This window comes from Piliocolobus tephrosceles, chromosome 13 (genome assembly GCF_002776525.5).
Source record: "Piliocolobus tephrosceles isolate RC106 chromosome 13, ASM277652v3, whole genome shotgun sequence".
NCBI lineage: Eukaryota > Metazoa > Chordata > Mammalia > Primates > Cercopithecidae > Piliocolobus > Piliocolobus tephrosceles.
Window position 1 is genome coordinate 15817249 of NC_045446.1, and position 17786 is coordinate 15835034.

The window sequence follows — 17786 nt, forward strand, 5'->3', positions numbered from 1 at the left end:
CAGGGAGGGAGACTGAAGGCAGGGAATCAGTGCCTGCTCTTCCTCTTCTGAAACACCCCTTTGGGAATTTACAACGGTAACAACAGGCTATTGGAGCTACTATTATTATTATTTTTACAGATGCTGTAAAAAACCTCAGCAAGTCTCCTGGGAAATCTGAGGTAAGCTATTCAAAACATGCTACGGGGTTAGCCTTCCCTTGGCTGTGACAGCACTCACTAATTCACTGGTTCACACATGCCTTCATTTATTCACCCATTCATTCATCTGTTTGTTCCGCAAGTCCTTATTTATCACGTACGTGCCAAGCACTATGCCGGACGCAGGACCAAACGGTGAGCGGCCTCCAGCGGGCTCGCAGTGGGCTAGTGGAGGCAGACAGTGAAATGGGCTATTACAGCCCAGGGTGGTGAGTTCTAAGGGAATGTGTGAAGTGTTCGAGGGCCTGTCATGGGGACCATGGAATGAGTCAGGCAGGGTGTCAGGGGAGACTTTACAGCCACGGTGCCTGCCTGGAGCCTGCTCTGAAGCACAGAGTGTGAGCGGTTAGTGGGGAAAATGTTCTGGGCACAGGAATTGCCCACAGAGAACACAGCCCCTCTGAGGAACCGGAAAGAACACTCATCCTTGTTTTTACTCACCCCCACCCCAACTCTGGGAGGTTGGCCAGTTAGAGGCACAGAGAAAATCTTGCCCAGTTCTCATGGCGTGGATGCCGAGAATACTGGGGGCTGGGACTAAAATCCAGGAATGCAGGTCTCTAGACAATTGGGGGGTGTGCAGGCCTTTCTTTTCTTTTCTTTTCTTTTTTTTTTGTCACTTCCAGTTTCTTCCCTTCCTGGGTTTGAGCTATCTTCCTCTAAGTTATCTGCCAGGATCTCCTAACCAGGGGCTGGGAGGCCCAGGCCCTTTCACTCTGAGTTTGTTAAAAAGGGGCAGATGGATTCTGTGGGAAGATCCTCCCCAACTTCAGAAGCCGGGATGACCCGCAGCGCAATAAGCTTTAGATGTGACACACCTTCCTACCATCTCAACAGACACCCTGTCTGCATTCCAAGGAGTTCAACACTTGCAGGGCCTGATCTGGCAGGTCCAGCTCTTCTCAATCATTGCGCAAATGCTTATAAAGTCTCCATGCACAACGCTGGAGACAGACACAAAGATGTGACCCAGGGAGCTTGAAATCAAGTGCACAAGAAAGGAGGTTCTTAGATGCTGAGTTCACTCTAGAAGTTTCCATTTCTAGTTAGAGTGTTGGAGTATCAGTGCAGTGCTCATTTATTTATTCATTGAATCCTGTCTTTTTTTTTTTTTTTTTTTTTCCAGTGTCTGCCTTGTGCCTGGGACTGTCTTAGGAGCTGGAGATGCTGCCGTGAATGAGACACACCATCCCTGCCTTCATGGACCAACTAGAAGCACCTTCTAGTCTTACTTTCTCATTGAACAGAGGGGTAAACTGAGGCCCATGGTTGGGAGGGGGAAATGATTGACACCTGGTCATACAGTGGGATGGTGGCAGAAGTGGGACTAGATCTCCGGTTTCTCACTGCCAGGCAAAAGCGTGTTCTGTGACTCTAGGCTTAGAAAGGAGAGGGAGTCTCTTACTGAGAATACACAGGGCAAGTGGAGAGAGTCAGATCCATGATGAGCCACCAACTGGGAAGCAGGAGGGCACAAAGGTGCTTGAGGATCATTCGAGGTTTTGTTAATAAACCTTTTACTCCAGAAGAGTTTTAGATTTACGGAAAAATTGCTGATAGAATACAGAGAGTCCTCCTATATTCCACACCCAGTTTCCTTTACTATTAGCATCGTAGATTAGCAGGACATACTTGCCACAATCAATGAACCCTATTGATACCTCACTATGAACTGAAGTCCATCCTTTGTTCAGACTTCCATACTTTTTTAGCTCACGTTCTTTCTCTGTTCCAGGATCTCATGCAGAATGCCACTTCACGTTTACTCATCATGTCTCAGACTTCTCTTGGCTGCCGCAGTTTCACAGGTTTTGTTTTTGATGACCTTGAAGGTTTGGAGGAGCATTGGTCAGGTATTTTGTAGAAATGTCTTTCTATGTCCATATATCAGGCACATGCTTGGTGATGAGAAGAAGCAATACACGATATACAAGTGATTCCTGCTCTTTTGGAGTTGAACAAGCAATAATAAAGTGCAGTAAGCATATTGCAGAGGAAGTACAGGATGCAGAGGGGACAAACACCCATATTCTGGTCTGCACCACAAAGGGGTCCCAAGACAGGGCTAGTGCACTGGCCCAATGCACAGGGCCACGTTCAGTTCCACAGGGGTGTAAATGTCTGGCTTTCTCTTACTTCCAAAGCCACCTTAGGGTGCATTTTCTTGCCTAAATAACTGGAAACCTGAGGACATAAGACGAAGGACTATTTGTGCTCAGTGAGCATCTCCCCCGATACTGTTCTGTACTTTATTCCTTAGTTGTATGGCACATCTCTTGCTACTTGAGGCTGCTTCTTACATGGACAGTGGATATCAGAAATGGATTCCCCAAACCTACTTGCAGTACTCCACTTGGCCAGCACCCTAGTACTCCCAGCCCCTTGTCCCCTGAGCACAGGGAACAGGTCTCTAGAAAAGCCCAGATTTGGCCACTCTGTCTGGGCTCTGTATTCCTTCTTATCTCTTCTACTCTCTGGGCAGCTCCTCTAGACTAGGGCTATGTTTATGCATAGGCAGGTGCTCAAAGGATGTTTACTTAAATAATTGAACAACTGAATAGAGAAAGTGCAGGAGAAAAGGTGAGAAAAGCTGATATTGCTGACAGCAAACAAGTTGATTGCTTTTAAAACAGCCCAGAAAGATGAAGTTAAGACTGGTGCTACAAGAGACACACTGGGATTGATGAGTACTAAGATTATTAACCCCTGACCCAATTAACCCAAATGTTCTGGTTCCTAAGGGCTGCCCTCCGGGGACTCAGCGACAGAACAAAGGACGGGCTGGACCATGGTCCAGGGGCTCTTCTGATCTTCTCAGTAGAATTTCTCAAATTATGGCATTGCGGCGACCTGTTCAGGGTTCGTGCTGGAAGCTATGTCTTCAGGTCTCTTTGGCTGGATGATGGTTTGCAAAGCTGGTTGGCTTCCTGGGGAAGTTATTGGTGAGCCAACTGGAGCTGACACTGAGTCAAACAGTTTCTGGGAATCCATGTCTGGACATCCACTGTTCATGGAGGAAAGACTCTTGTGGTGGGGGTGGGGGATGTACCGATTGAATAGAAAATAAGATCTTGGATTTCCCCCTGTGTAAAAATACTCAAGGAAAGCTTCTCTTCCGTTCCCTGAGAAAATCTGGGCCACATTTAAAGGCATCCAGGAGGATTTGGCAGTCTTTCTTCTGGGTCTGGAATATGTCCCTAAGGTCACTAGGTCTTCCTGTATGATAGGGATGAAACTGCCTCTGATGATAAGAGAGGGACCCAGGGAGGTGGAGGTTGCAGTGAACCAAGATTGTGCGATTGCAGTCCAGCCGGTGTGACGCAGTGAGACTCAGTCTCAAAAAAAAAAAAAAAAAAAAGAGAGAAAGATCCAGGCTTTACTCTACGTGGACTGGGTCTGGTCTCTGGCAGAAAAAAGACTTTGGTAACAGGACCGGCTAGTGACCCAGAGTCTGAGGACTGTCACGGCAACGTGCCAGGAATGAAGATAATGGATGCAACCCTTGCCCTTAGGAAAACAGATACACTAATATGGTGGTTAGCTGGCTTCCAGGATGAGACCTGGAAGCCCTTGAGGATTCTTAGGATTCAGCTGGTTGCAAGCTCTGTACTGGGGCACTGTCAGGGTCCCTGCAAGGTGGTCGTTACTTGCTGTGCAGATAATAAGCTATTTTTATGCTTGGAAAAAGCAACACACCAATTACCGAAGGAATTGACTAAAGATAGACAATTGCAGGCTGGAGAAGGAAGTCATTTCTACTCTCATGGTCTCAGGAGCAGCTCAGTGGGCTGACGTGAGGAATGCCGCATAATTGAGCTGCACAGAATTGTCCCTCCAGTCCCACTTCACTGGTAAAGAAAGTGGGGCCCTGGGACACTGGGCCATTGCTAAGTAGTGGTTGATTTGGCTGACTCGGTTCTCTTGATTTTCAGGCCTGTTTACTTTCCACGTCACCAGGTTTCCTCCTTTCTATATTGTAGATGGCTTTGGAATTTGAAATGAAAAATGCAATTTTGAACCATCGTCTCTAAGGGCTGACATTCTATAATTCTAAGAATGGCTAATGGTGGAATCTCAGGCATTAGAGCTGAAGACGGGCCTGAAAGGATAACTAGGATTTCGGTGACTTGAATGTGGAATGGGGGTGGTAGGAGGCATCCAGCCTGAGGAGACAGTGTGAAAGAGGGTAAGGAAGAGCATAGGAGGTCTGAGGAGCAGGTTGACTAGCTTGTGTGTAGGGCATACATACAAGGGAATGTGGAATAAAGGAGGAAGGATTAGACTGGGGACAAATCACGATGACTCATTCATTCGTTCATTCATTCATCAAATACTTGTTGAACCTTTACCGTGTGCCACTCACTCAGCTAGCCACTGAGATTATAGTGATGAGATAGACCTTGTGTAGCTTAGCATTTTTGTAGGGAAAGATAGAAAATACACAGATACATAAACTGGCCATTTTATTAAATGGCCAGTTATGGAACACACTCTGAAGGAAACAACATCTGAAGTAGAAAATAATATTAAGTACAACTTCAGAAAAGGTGCTTGGGGTAGGCCATCTTGGAAGCTGACCTTTCTGTTGACATCTGAAGAATGAGAATGAGCCTGCTCTGTGCAAGGGAGGCTCAGAGAGTCCCAGATGCAGGAAACAACAAATGCAGAGACTGTGAAGCAAGAAATATCATAGTAGGTTCTGGGAAGGTTGTCAGGGCAACTGGAAGGCTAGTCCCAGGAAGCCAGGCAGGGGATGGCCTGAGACAAAGACAGACAAGAAGGGGCCAGGTCATGTAGGACCTTGAAGGTTGTGGTAAGAAGTGTGACTTTATTAAATGCAATGAGAAATCATCAGAAAAATGACACAATCTAATTTGCATTTAAAATTGTTCCTCAAGCTGTTCCATAGAGAATGAGTTGAAGGGGAGTAGGAGGGAAAGCAGAGAGACCGGTTAGGAAGCTACTTCAGAGGCCAAGATGAGGGATATTGGTGGGTCACATTAGGGTGTTTTCCACAGCAACTGAGAAGAGAGGCAGGTTTGAGCCATATTTTTGATGCAGAATGAATAGGGCTTCTGACTGCCTGGGTTTGAGTGAGTGGGTGGATGAGGGGGTGAGAAAGAAGGAATTATCCAAAGTTTCTGACTTGATCAACTGGGAAGAGGGTGATACCACTTAGTGAGATAGGGAAGGCTGGAGAAAGAATAGCTTAGGTTTTAGCTACATCACCATATCATCCCTGAGATGTTAATAAGACATTCAAGTGGAGATGTTGAGAAGGCAGTTTGATATGTAATGGAAGAGAGGTCTGGACTGATGATAAAAATCTGAGCATCATAGAGATGAAACTGTGAAGAATCCTACTGAGAGGTCAGATAAGAGGAAACCCGAAAATGATCCACTGGATTTGGTGACACAGAGGTCTTTGGTGACATGGGCCAGGGGTTACAATGAACTGTGTTCGTAGAAGACAGACTATGGGTTGTTTTCGTAGAAGACAGACAGTAGAAGACAGACTGCAGAGAGCTGAAGAGTGGATAGGAGGATTGGAGAATGCTTGTGAAAACAACTCTTTTCAGCAGTTTTGCCACTTTGGGAGGCCAAGGCAGACAGATCACTTGAGGTCAGGAGTTTGAAACCAGCCTGGCCAACATGGTGAAACCCCATCTCTACTAAAAATACAAAAATTAGGCGGGTGTGGAGCTACTCAGGAGACTGAGGCATGAGAATCGCTTGAACCTGGGAGGCGGAAATTGCACTGAGCCGAGATTGTGCCACTACACTCTAGCTTGGGTGACAGAGCAAGGTTCTGTTTCAAACAAACAAACAAACAAACAAACAACACTCCAAAGCAAAGCAGTTTTGCTGGGAAGATAAGTAGAGAAATGGGCAATAGCTAGAGAAGGGCTTTAAAAAATTAAAAATACAAGGGCATGTTTGTGTGCTAGTAACAATCTAAGAAAGATAAAAACTATGAGTGAGGGTGAGGGTGAGAATGAGCCATGAAGAGAATGATGCTTTTGTGGAGAAGAGACAACTGGAAGAGAAAAATCTTCAAGAAAGACAGATGGGCTGCAGGCAGGAGCACATGTGGGAGGGTCAGCCTGTGCTAGGAAGAGAGGACATTTCCTTCAGTGCACTAGAAAGGACGTAGGAGAGGATGGGTTAAGAAGCAGATAGGTTGGTAGAGTTTGGTGGTGGGAAGATTAGGAAGTCCTGGCTTTGTGACCTCCCATTTCTAAGTGAATTGTAAAATGGGATCATCAGCTGAGCATGGGGTAGGGAACGGGGTCTAGAAAATTTTAGGGGGATAAAGTACTATCTTGGGCAATGAAAAAACAAGAATTCCTAGCGAAGCTTCCAGCGCCAATTTTCCACCTGAGATTTGTGTCCATGAATTTAAAGTGAAATCACTTAGCCAGGTTGTGTGAAGTTCTCTGGCAACATTTAGATGCTGCAACATAGGCACAGAGGTGGTGATAATCGCATGTTGGAGTTTTGCAAGGGGATTGTGACAGAGGAGAGAGGTTCGAGGGCATTGGGGTTGTTTGTGAGAGTAATTGTAAAGAAGGACAATGGAATCTAATTTATGTAAGGAAGGTAAACAAAGGCAGGAAGTGGCTGCTAGAGGGTGGGTGTGTGGTGAGATCAATGGGTTAGTGGTCAAGATAAGAAGCCAGAAGTAGGGGGATGAAGGGTACCAGAGCAAATGAGCTGGAAGGACTGGAAGTGAAGGTCAAATAGAATGATTTGGAAATAGAGATTGCTGACCATGTCATGGTCTATGGTGTGGCTGTTGAGTGGGTGGCTGCAATGGAGTGAGGACAAAGGTTGGTGGGGTAGAAGACATCAAAGAACAAGACCAAGTGGCTGGTTGAATTGCACATACAGATATTGAAGTTTTGAGAATTATTGTAGGAAGAGGGCAGTGAACATGATTGTAACCAGAACCTAAAGTCTTCAGTGAAGGAGGAAGGATGACTAAGAGGTGGGTAGAATGACCCCAGTGAGGAGGAGGGCAAGGGTATAAAATAGCTGAAGTTGGGGCCATGGCTAGATCATATGATGCCTTTATACAGATTAGGAAAAAATAGTCTTCCTCCAGTGGAAGCAGCCCCACCCAAGGGTGACACCTGTGGGGATGTGGGCTGGATTTTACTTACCTCTCAGGTGGGCATTCTTGGCCAGGACGCAACCTACCTGTGTAACCTGTACAGCTGTGCCTGGACACCCTGGTTGCGTGGCATAGGTGTCAAAGGAATCAGCTTTTTGAACAAGAAAGAGCCTGAAAGAGGCAATGAGGAGCAAATATCAACCTTCTGATTTTACAGACGGGGAAACTGAGGCCCAAAGAAGGGGGAAATAATTCAAACACATTAGAGGTTGGGGGCAGGATTGGAACTAAATTCTGCTCTCCTGAGACTCAGTGCTTTCTGTGACACCCTATAATGGAAGGGATGTTTTAGCAAACATTCCAAAATTGCAAATTCAAAAATATGTTGTCCCTCAAAGTCGCTTCTGTGGGAGGTGAGAGACTTCTATCTAGTGATGCTGCCATTGTTCCAACCATTTCTGGAAACTCCTTCTGAAAGAAGATTTTCAGAAGAAGCTTCTGAGTCACAAAGACAGCCCACTGCACTGCAGAGACTTATTTAGCATATGGGGTGGGAACTGTCCTTTCCCTTCTTCAGTGCAGGGTCTCAGAGTCCAAGATTCAACCTGTGAACAAGGTGTCTTGTGGCTTTTCTTCATTGTATTTCAGCACATACTTATTTTCTGCTCAGCATGTTCCAGGCACATGAGATCCCAGTTTAGGTGGAGGGTCAGATATTGCTGTGAGGTCTATTTAGTCCGATGAGGTTTGATTTTGTTAGGCTGGCAGGCATACGGTTTGCATCCTTCAGGAATCTTAGATGTAAACAATACCCCTCTTTACAATACAAGATGTAAACAGTACCCCTCTCAGCTATTTATGCAGAAAATGAATTTGATAAAGGAACTCAGGGAACTCACAGAATCTCTGGAGCACTGGGCTGCAGGAAGGAGTAGAGCACTGGGCTGCAGGAAGGAGTGGAGCACTGGGCTGCAGGAAGGAGTCATCTGTGAATTACCTGCCTCTAGTAGGGACTCCTCTGCTTGCACAGTGAAGTTCTGCCTGGGACTGGATCTCCAGAACTCTCACCGCAGCTGTCTCTGAGACCTTGAAGGTTCTCTGCTACTTTCCCTCCTTAGACAGAAAATCGGCTTCATGGAGCCCCTGGATCCTCAGGTGGTTTTCTTTCAAAGTGAATTTTCACACTTGGTGAATGGTGGAGCCCAGGTCAGTGCTAGCACTAGAGGCAAAGGGATCTGGGAAAGTGAATTCTAGCTTCTAACTTGGAAGGTGGTGCTCAGATTGTGGGCAGATCCTCAAACATAGTGAGTCTGCTTAAAGAAAAGCTTGCGTGCCACAGATGTGGCAAAGGTTGGCCACAAGGTTGTTGTTGGTTTCCTTGGACGTTGGTTTCTAGAATTTGGGAAAGCTGCCCCGAGGTGCGCAGTCCTGGCTGAGCCGCAGTCCTTCCCGGTCCCATGGCCTATCTTTACAAAGTGTGATGGCCAGTTCAGAGATCACCGTACACTTGGGCTTTTTGTATTAAAAATTTAGAGTTTCCTTTAAAATGAATGCAATTAAAAGATATACAGGAAGTCTTTCTTCAAGCCCCCGAAAGTGGATGGTTGTTCACTGGTGTCCATGAAGAAAGCTGAGACATTCAGTCTGGAAATGCTCTTCCTCAGTGATCCAGATTCTTTCCATCCAGTCACTATAATAAACAGACAGATGACCCAGCAGCTCCCTATGCATGCTGAATGTTAGTAGGGCTTGCTAGGTGTCAGGGACTGGGCTTCAGCCTGAGCCGAGGGGGATGGGAGCTTTCGGAGATGATGCAAATGTGAACTCTGTTTACAGAAAACTCAGTCTAGTGTGGGAGACAGACAGGACCGTGTCAATGTGTCCATGGAGTATGGTAAGTAGGGGAAAGGGGCCTTGGAGCCTTTTGACCTCAGGATCATATGCTGGGCTCTGTGAACTAGTTTTCCCATCTGCAAAGTGGGGATAATAAGGCTTAACTCATGTGGTGGTTAGAGTCTGTGGAGTAGCTAGTGGCGCATAGTGGGCGCTTAGCAAGTTGTGCGCCTTGCCCCCACCCCTCCTCTTCTCCATTCATTGTAAAGTGTGACAGGACCACAGAGAAGGTAGTGGTTAATTCCGCTTGATGGATTTAGGCTGGGCTCCTAATGATGACAGAGAGTTCTTTAGATGGAGGGCTAGGAGGACACTTCAGGAAATGGGAATGGTGATCAAAGCCACGGAATACTGTGTCTGGTGAATGGTGCACTGAGCGTCTGGCTGGAGGTGTGTGAGTGGGAGAGGGGAATGGCAGGAGGTGAGGCTGGAGGGGAATTTAAGAGCTCCATCAACCACAAGGGGAGGCTGAATGTTCTCTTGTAAATGTTCAACTGTGGAAACACGGGTGGTCAATGAAGGGCTCTGAGGCAGAAGCCTGTTCCAGGAAGGCCAGAGCAGCTGCTTTGGTTGGTGAAAATCTCTGCCTTTTATTTGGAACTGCCCTGGACTTTGAGAGATAAGGATGGAATGGGTGAAGTGCTTCTTGGCCCCCATTCAGCCTGGGGATGTGTCTGGTTGGTAAACATCTGCCACTCTCAGCACGCTGTTAGGTGTTTTACATAAACAATCCCAAATCCTTTGAATAACTTTGTAAAAGGAGGCATTATCATCTCATTTTTGCAGAAGAGGTAACCGAAGCTCAGGAAATGATAGGCAATTTGCTTAAGGTCATGTGATCAGTACACGGCCATGCCAGGATTCAAAGCTGGGTTTGCCTAATTGTAAAATTCGTGCCAGTTTCACCATGCCATGCTCCTGAGTCCCACTGGATTATTTTTAATTGACATGAAACTTGTGGCATGAAAACTCTCAATCTGTATTCATGCGCTCTCTCTCTCTCTCTACCTATCCACCTATCTATCTAATGGAATGTCAGACATTTACCTAGTATGTCGAAATCTCTTGCCTTCCTTTCCTAAAATCACTGGGAAGTCCAGTGCATTCTCTTTTTTGGATGCTGAAACGTGGCTAACTGTTGCCATCAGAAGTGTCCTAGAGTGAGGCCGTCCTGCCTGACACCTCAGTCACACACAGACCCAGATCTGGTTCCAGGAGAAGGAAGCTTTGGAAGCTGATTTACAGGGTGTGATAGAGATTCCTGAAACTTCTTTTTTATTTTTATTTTTATTTTTTATTTATTTATTTATTTTTTTGAGACGGAGTCTCGCTCTGTCGCCCAGGCTGGAGTGCAGTGGTGCGATCTCGGCTCACTGCAAGCTCCACCTCCAGGGTTCACGCCATTCTCCTGCCTCAGCCTCCCAAGTAGCTGGGACTACAGGTGCCCGCCGCCACACCTGGCTAATTTTTTGCATTTTTAGTAGAGACAGGGTTTCACCGTGTTAGCCAGGATGGTCTCGATCTCCTGACCTCGTGATCCACCCACCTCGGCCTCCCAAAGTGCTGGGATTACAGGCGTGAGCCACCGTGCCCGACTCTTCTTTTTTATTTTAATAGGTTTTTGGGGGAATAGGTGGTGTTTGGTTACATGAATTAGTTCTTTAGTGGTGATTTCTGAGATTTTGGTGAACCTATCACCTGAGCAGTGTACACAGTACCCAATGTGTAGTCTTTTATCCCTCACCCCCTTCCCATTCTTTCCCCTGAGTCCCCAAAGTCCGTTGTATCATTTTTATGTCTTCGCGTCCTCATAGCTTAGCTCCCACTTATGCGTGAGAACATATGATGTTTGTTTTCCATTCCTGAGTTACTTCACTTAGAATAATAGTCTCCAATTCCATCAAGGTTGCTGTGAATGCCATTATTTTTTTCCTTTTTATGACTGAGTAGTATTCCATGGTGTGTATATATATACACACACATCTATACCACAATTATATATACACTGTGTATATATATACATATATAGAGAGTATGCATATGTATATGCCACAGTTTCTTTATTTTCTTTATTCACTTGTCGGTTGATGGGCATTTGGGCTGGGTCCATATTTTTGCAATTGTGGGTTGTGCTGCTATAAACATGCGTGTGCAAGTATCTTTTTCGTGTAATGGCTTCTTTTCCTTTGGGTAGATATCCATTAGTGGGATTGCTGGATCAAACGGTAGATCTACTTTTAGTTGCTTGAGGGAGATTTCTCAAACTTCTGTCTCTCCCTGCAGATTCCTTTAGACACCTAGCGATGCCAGAAATTCCTCTGTCTTTTGGTCTATTTTGGTATCCTGAGATGCATATGGCTTTGGACTCACAGAGACCTCAGCTGAATTGTCAGCTCTTCCCTTACCAGCAATTGAGTCTATGGATGAGTTAGAGAACACCTCTGAGCCTTAGTTGTCAGCCAAGTAGAGGTGGCAGTTGTACCTACTTACAGGTTGTTGTGAGAATAAAATGAGATGTCTGTAAAATTCTGGACACACAAATGCTTATTAGGTATTTTCTTTAACCTTTTTTAGGGTGGAAATGTATTAAGCTATATTAGATAGTCATTTGGAATAATTACTTGGAGCCCCGTCTTTGAAAAGACTGAATGGAGTTAGATTGTGAGGGTGCTTGGCCATGGTGTGGAAGACTTGGGTGGGATTGGAGGTAGAAAAGGGAAGAAAGAACAAAAAGGGGCTCATCAGAAACAAAGTTCAGTGACTTCATAATTTATTCAGGACCCAGGCACAGGTCTGCCTATGAAAGTGGTAGCAGATGGGCCTGGGCAGGCCCCTTTGATGCTGACTCTGTCCGTAAAAGGTTGGATTAAATTTTCATGAAGCCATAAATATATTCTGGGCTCCAAATACAATCTTTCCTTAAAGGGCAAAATACTCTCGGGTGGAGAGGTGACTTTATTTGGGTTTCCCTGGGATGGGCAGCCCCTTACTGAAGGCTGCTGGCAGGAAGCTGTCCTGGTGGCTCTTGGCCAGGCCGGTGGAGATCTCTGACCTCCTCTCAGGCCCTCAGGAACTTCTGCTTCCCCAGGAGGAGGAAGGTGGCGGGGAGGAGGGGAAGGCACAGGGAGGAGCAACTGGAGCTTTCCAGAAAAAAATTTGGCAGTCAGGGAACCAAGGTGAGTGGGAGGACTCCAGCTGAACTGTAAGCTTTATGAGTTCCTTGGTAGTTTTGTTTTTGTTGTTTGTTTGTGACCCTTATTTCTTGAGTACTCCTTGAAGCCACTGAGTGATGAAGGATCATTGGGTCTCACTGCTCCATTTAGCTTTATGTAACAAAGACCTGGAAAGGGCAAGTGAGGTTCCCAGGGTCCCCTGGACTCTTCACTATTCTCCCTATCCTTCCATTCTCTACTGTATTATTTTGCGATCGAATTGTTCTAGACTTAAGTGGCATCGCTAGTAATAATAATAACAACATCAGCAGCACCAGCAGCAAAGTCAATTGAGCACTTTCCAAGCTGGACACTTCCTCAGCTAGAGTATTTCATGGACTTTAATTTCATTTAATTTAGGGAGGCACAGGGTCTATTGTGATCAGCCCCATTATACCCCCATTATACAGATGAGGAAACATGTTCAGAAGGATCACATAACCTGCCAAAGATGAAATCATAGCCAGCAAGGGATAGTTGGGATTTGAACGAGGATGGATGGGATCCAGGGCCTGAGGATTTCTCAACTACAATATTGTACTGTTGGATGAAAGTGATTGCATTTTAGTCACCCCCTGGTCGTCTGCAACACTTGTATGTGGGGTCAAATTGCTCAGTAAATTGTTTGTACGTAAGTAACAATGAGATTTTTCTTTTTTGTACTTTACAGTTTTGCTTGGATCTTTGTGCTGAGAACACACGTTAGGCACTCAAAATTGATTGGTTCAAAATTAATTTTCATGAGTAATGAGGGACTGGTGTAGAGAGACTAGGCATTAATATGCACGTAAAAGATCTATTGCCTCCTTGAGATAAACAACATGGCAAGAGAGAACATCATTAATGTTTCACATCTATCCAGCACACTGAAGAGAAGCAGTGTGCTTTGAACACACTTGTGCTGGGCATTTTAGTATTGTTATCTTACAATCCCTGTAACTGTCTCGAGGAGAGGGTCCTATGTTATTCTATGTATTTTGCAGACAAAATGTAGAGTCAAAGACGCTGGCAAGGATGTGGAGAAAAGGGGACTCTTATACACTGTTGGTGGGGGTGTGAATTAGTACAGCCACTATGGAAAACAGTATGGTGATTTCTCAAACAACGACAAATAGAATTACCATTTGATCCAAGCAATCCCACTGCTGGGTATTTATCAAAAAAAAAAAAAAAAAAAAAAAAAAAAAAGAGAAAAGGGAGATCAGTATATCAGATGATATCTGTACTCTCATGTTTGTTGTGGCACATTTCACCATAGCAAAGATATGAAATCAACCTGAGTGTCCATTAATGGATGAATAAAGAAAATATGGTGTATATACACAATGGAACACTATTTGGCCATAAAAAATGAAATCTTCATTTTTTTATTTTATTTTATTTTTTATTTCCAACTTTTATTTTAAGTTCAGGGGCACATGTGCAGGTTTGTTACATAGGACTACGTGTGCGTGGTGGTTTGCTGTGCAGATCATCCCGTCACCCAGGTATTGAGACCAGCATCCACTAGTTATTCTTCCTGGTGCTCTCCCTCCTCTCACCCCCCACCCTCTGACAGGCGCCAGTGTGTGTTGTTCCCCTCTGTGTGTCCATGTGTTCTCATTAAAAAAAAAATGAATTCTTGTCATTAACAGCAACATAGGCTGGGTGCGGTGGCCCATATCAGCAATTCCAGCACTTTGGGAGGCAGATCACGAGGTCAGGAGATCGAGACTAGCCTGGCCAACATGGTGAAACCCCGTTTCTACTGAAAATACTAAAATTAGCTGGGCATGGTGGTGAGCGCCTGTGATTCCAGCTACTTGGGAGGCTGATGCAGGAAAATCACTTGAATCGGAGGCGAAGGTTACAGTGAGCCAAGATCACGCCATTGCACTCCAGCCTGGCGACAGAGTGAGACTCCGTCTAAAAAAAAAATTAGAGTTAAATGAACTTTGCTAAGGCAATATTGTAATTGAAAGAGTCAGGTTAGGGACCCAGAAGAGTTGGAACCAAATCTACTACACCAAGTTGCCCCTCAGGTGGTGGATAAATGATTTAAGCAGAGACAAGACCAGATTTAAATTCCACTCCGCATGCAGGGGTGAGATCTAGGCAGAGGAAGAGGAGGGATCTCTTATTTTCACTTTGAGGACTAAAGAATTAATGCAAAGTAGAGGTAAGGAGTAAACCAAGCAAGGAGTTTGGGTGGGGCCTACATAAAGCACTGACTCAAGGGGCTTGGCCTCTGTGTTTCCCCACCAACGAAACCCCCTGATGCTCAGAAATATCTGGTCTCCCAAGCAGACTGTGCTGGATGAGAATTAATCCCTAGATTACTTTATTTACTAAAATATTAAGCTGGAATAGCAGAACCGCCCACCACATTCCAGACTGCCTTGTAATGGCCGACGAGTACAATCTGGAATGCTGTTACTTGTTACAAAGATAGAGGCTGCACACTTTCATTCCTCTGCACTGCTTTGGCTTGTCCAGCATCTGCAGAGCCCTGAAAATATGACTGGTGCTTGGAGGGTGCCTTTCCAACCTGAATACACTCTTAGGGGTCTGGATCTTCAGGCTGGAACCCGTCAAAGCGGGAAATGAAATGTTTCTCCCCTGTCTTCATTGATCACTTGCTCACCATCCTTTGTCCTGTTGAGCAGGATCGATGGCTTCTGCTGGGATCACACGGGAAAGCCGACAGGGGTGGGGGGCTTCCAGTCTGAAGCATCTGTGACTCTCCTGTCACCAGGCGCTTAAAGAGGCAAGAAGCAAGTTTTCAACTGTCAGTTTTAAGACCAGGGGACTGAGGCACAAGGGGCTGGGGGCTCCTGAGGATGTGGTCATTGAAGGGGGTTTTTGCATCCTGGGAATGTGTGGAGGGTGTTCTAAGTGCAGGGCTGTCTGATGAGAGGTTTGTTTTCTTAGTGGACTGAGCCCAGCTGTACTGGGAAAGGCGGGGCTGGTGAGTGTGGATTTGTGTGTATGTGTGAAAGTGTGTGTGTGTGTATATGTTTGTGTTTGAGTGTGGCTGTGTGGGTATGTATATGAGTGTGTGTGTATATGTATTTGTATTAGTGTGGCTGTGTGGGTATGTATATGAGTGTGTGTGTGTGTCTTTGTGTGTGTGTGTGTGTGTGTCTTTGTGTGTATGTGTGTGTGTGTGCCTGTGCATATGTGTGTTCCTTTAGGGCTGCCAGGCCGAGTTTGGACTTAACCCAGCACAGCCCCTTTGAAGTGGAAATGAGCTCAGTTCCTCTTCCCCCCCCCAGACCAGATCGAGAGCATGATGAGCAGGCATTTGTAAGCTGTTTTTGCACTTTCACACCACCCCAAATGGTGGCACAAACAGTGTTTTCACGAAAGACCCCCGGCTGCTGGGCCTCTCTGGTTTCTGTGGAAACCATAAAGCCCATTTGCAGGGGCGCTTGAGAGGGAGGAGGGGCTGGGAAGGGAGGGAGCCTGGAAGCTCTGGCCGGTGGGTGGGTGGGAGGTTTCATCTCCAGACAAAGAGAGGAACAAAGGCTTGGGGGAGGGGAAGGAGGAGTGTCACCAAGGACCAGATTTATCGGCCTTGTCTTCTGGTTCTCCGAACTGCTTCCAGAATAATGAGCTTTGGGGCGGGGTAGTGGGGGAGGTAGCTAAAGGGGGACTGTGAGGCCATGTCATGTGTGGGCCCTTTGTCCAAGACAAGGACAAAGGGGTTGGAGGAAAAGTCCTCTTCACAACCCATTGCCTGCAGGATAAACTCCGAACTCCCTGGACTGCCATTCAAGGCCCTTTCAGTATCTGAGCACGAGTTGCCTACTTTCCTGGATATCCTCCCTGACAGTTCCATAGAAAAGCATCAGCTTTGGATTGTAATTTCCTCCAGGGCAGCAACCTTGCCTTATTTATTTCTGCATCTTCAATGCTTGGCCTCGTAGCTGAGTTGTATAAATTGTTAAAATGTGCATGTTAACTTCAGTACCCCCTGTCTGGAAGGCCCTGATTCTTCTCTCTCCTCACACAAATCCTATCCTTTTAAAAACTATCAGGTATCCGAAAGTTTTCCCAACCCACATTCATTACCAAGGTCCTTAAAAGATGAATATAGTTTCTTGGCTTGTAAGTATATATTAGTATCTGGTTTCTTTAAACACCTGTGTTTGTAATTAATCACAGCCTGTTTGTTTTTAAAATGCACACTCTTTCCCTTCTGTTGGAAAGGGCATGGAATTTGGATAAACAATAATGACTAATGCTCATCAATAATTCAGTTTATATTATGAGTGCTTTGCATGCAAATTATCATTTGAGTAAAAAAATCTGACTTTGAGACTTGGTTGGACATCTACTACTTGTGAACTTAAGTGAAACATTTCAACTCTCTGAACTTCAGTGTCTTCATCTGGAATATGGGAATTATCATACTAATTTCCACATTCTCTTCATTGGGTTGTTTTAAGAGCTAGCAGTCAGAACAGTGCTTTGAAACCTGGTGTTGTAAGTTATTGTCACCGGTAGGAGTTCTTTGAATGCAGGGCACGTGTCTCACCGACTTTATAGCCTTCTTTTTGTCCCACCCCATGCATGCGGTTTAGCAAACAAACCAGTAACACACATCAGATGCTTCTTGAGTGGAACTGAAGGTTTGCAGAGAAAATGGTGCTGGAGGGTTGGCTGAGTCTAGGTGGGGAATCCATTCCCATTGTGTGTGCGTTCACACACAGGCCTGGGGATTGTTAGGGTGTTTGGGGGATTTTCTTAGGGTAACAAATCCACAGGGGTCAAAGGTCACAGCTTAGGGTTGAGAAATATTAAGAGAAAAATTTAGGAAAAAGGGCAAGGTGAAGGCTAAGAAATCCTAGGAAACAGAGTTAGGGAAGGTCAGACTTTAAACTACAGTTGACCCTTAAACAATGCACAGTCAAAAATCCGTGTATAACTTTGTACTCCCCAAAAACTACTAATAGTCTACCGGTGATGGTAAGCCTTATTGATAACATACATATTAACACATAGTTTGTATGTTAAATGTATTATATATCATATTCTTACAGTAAAGAAAGCTAGAGAAAAGAAAATGTTACTAAGAAAACCATAAGGAAATAAAATATATTTACTCTTCATTAAGCGTAAGTAGATCATCATAAAAGTCTTTATCCTGGTTGTCTTCACACTGAGTAGAGCAAGCTTGTCCAACCTACAGCCCACGGCTGCATGTGGCCCAGGACAGCTTCGAATGCGGTCCAACACAAATTCATCAGCTTTCTTAAAACATTATGAGACTTTCTTGTGATTTTTTTCTGTTGACTATTGCTAAAAGAAAGTGTTAGTGTTAGTGTATTCCAGCTATTGTTAGTGTTAGTGTATTTCAGCTATTGTTAGTGTTAGTGTATTTCA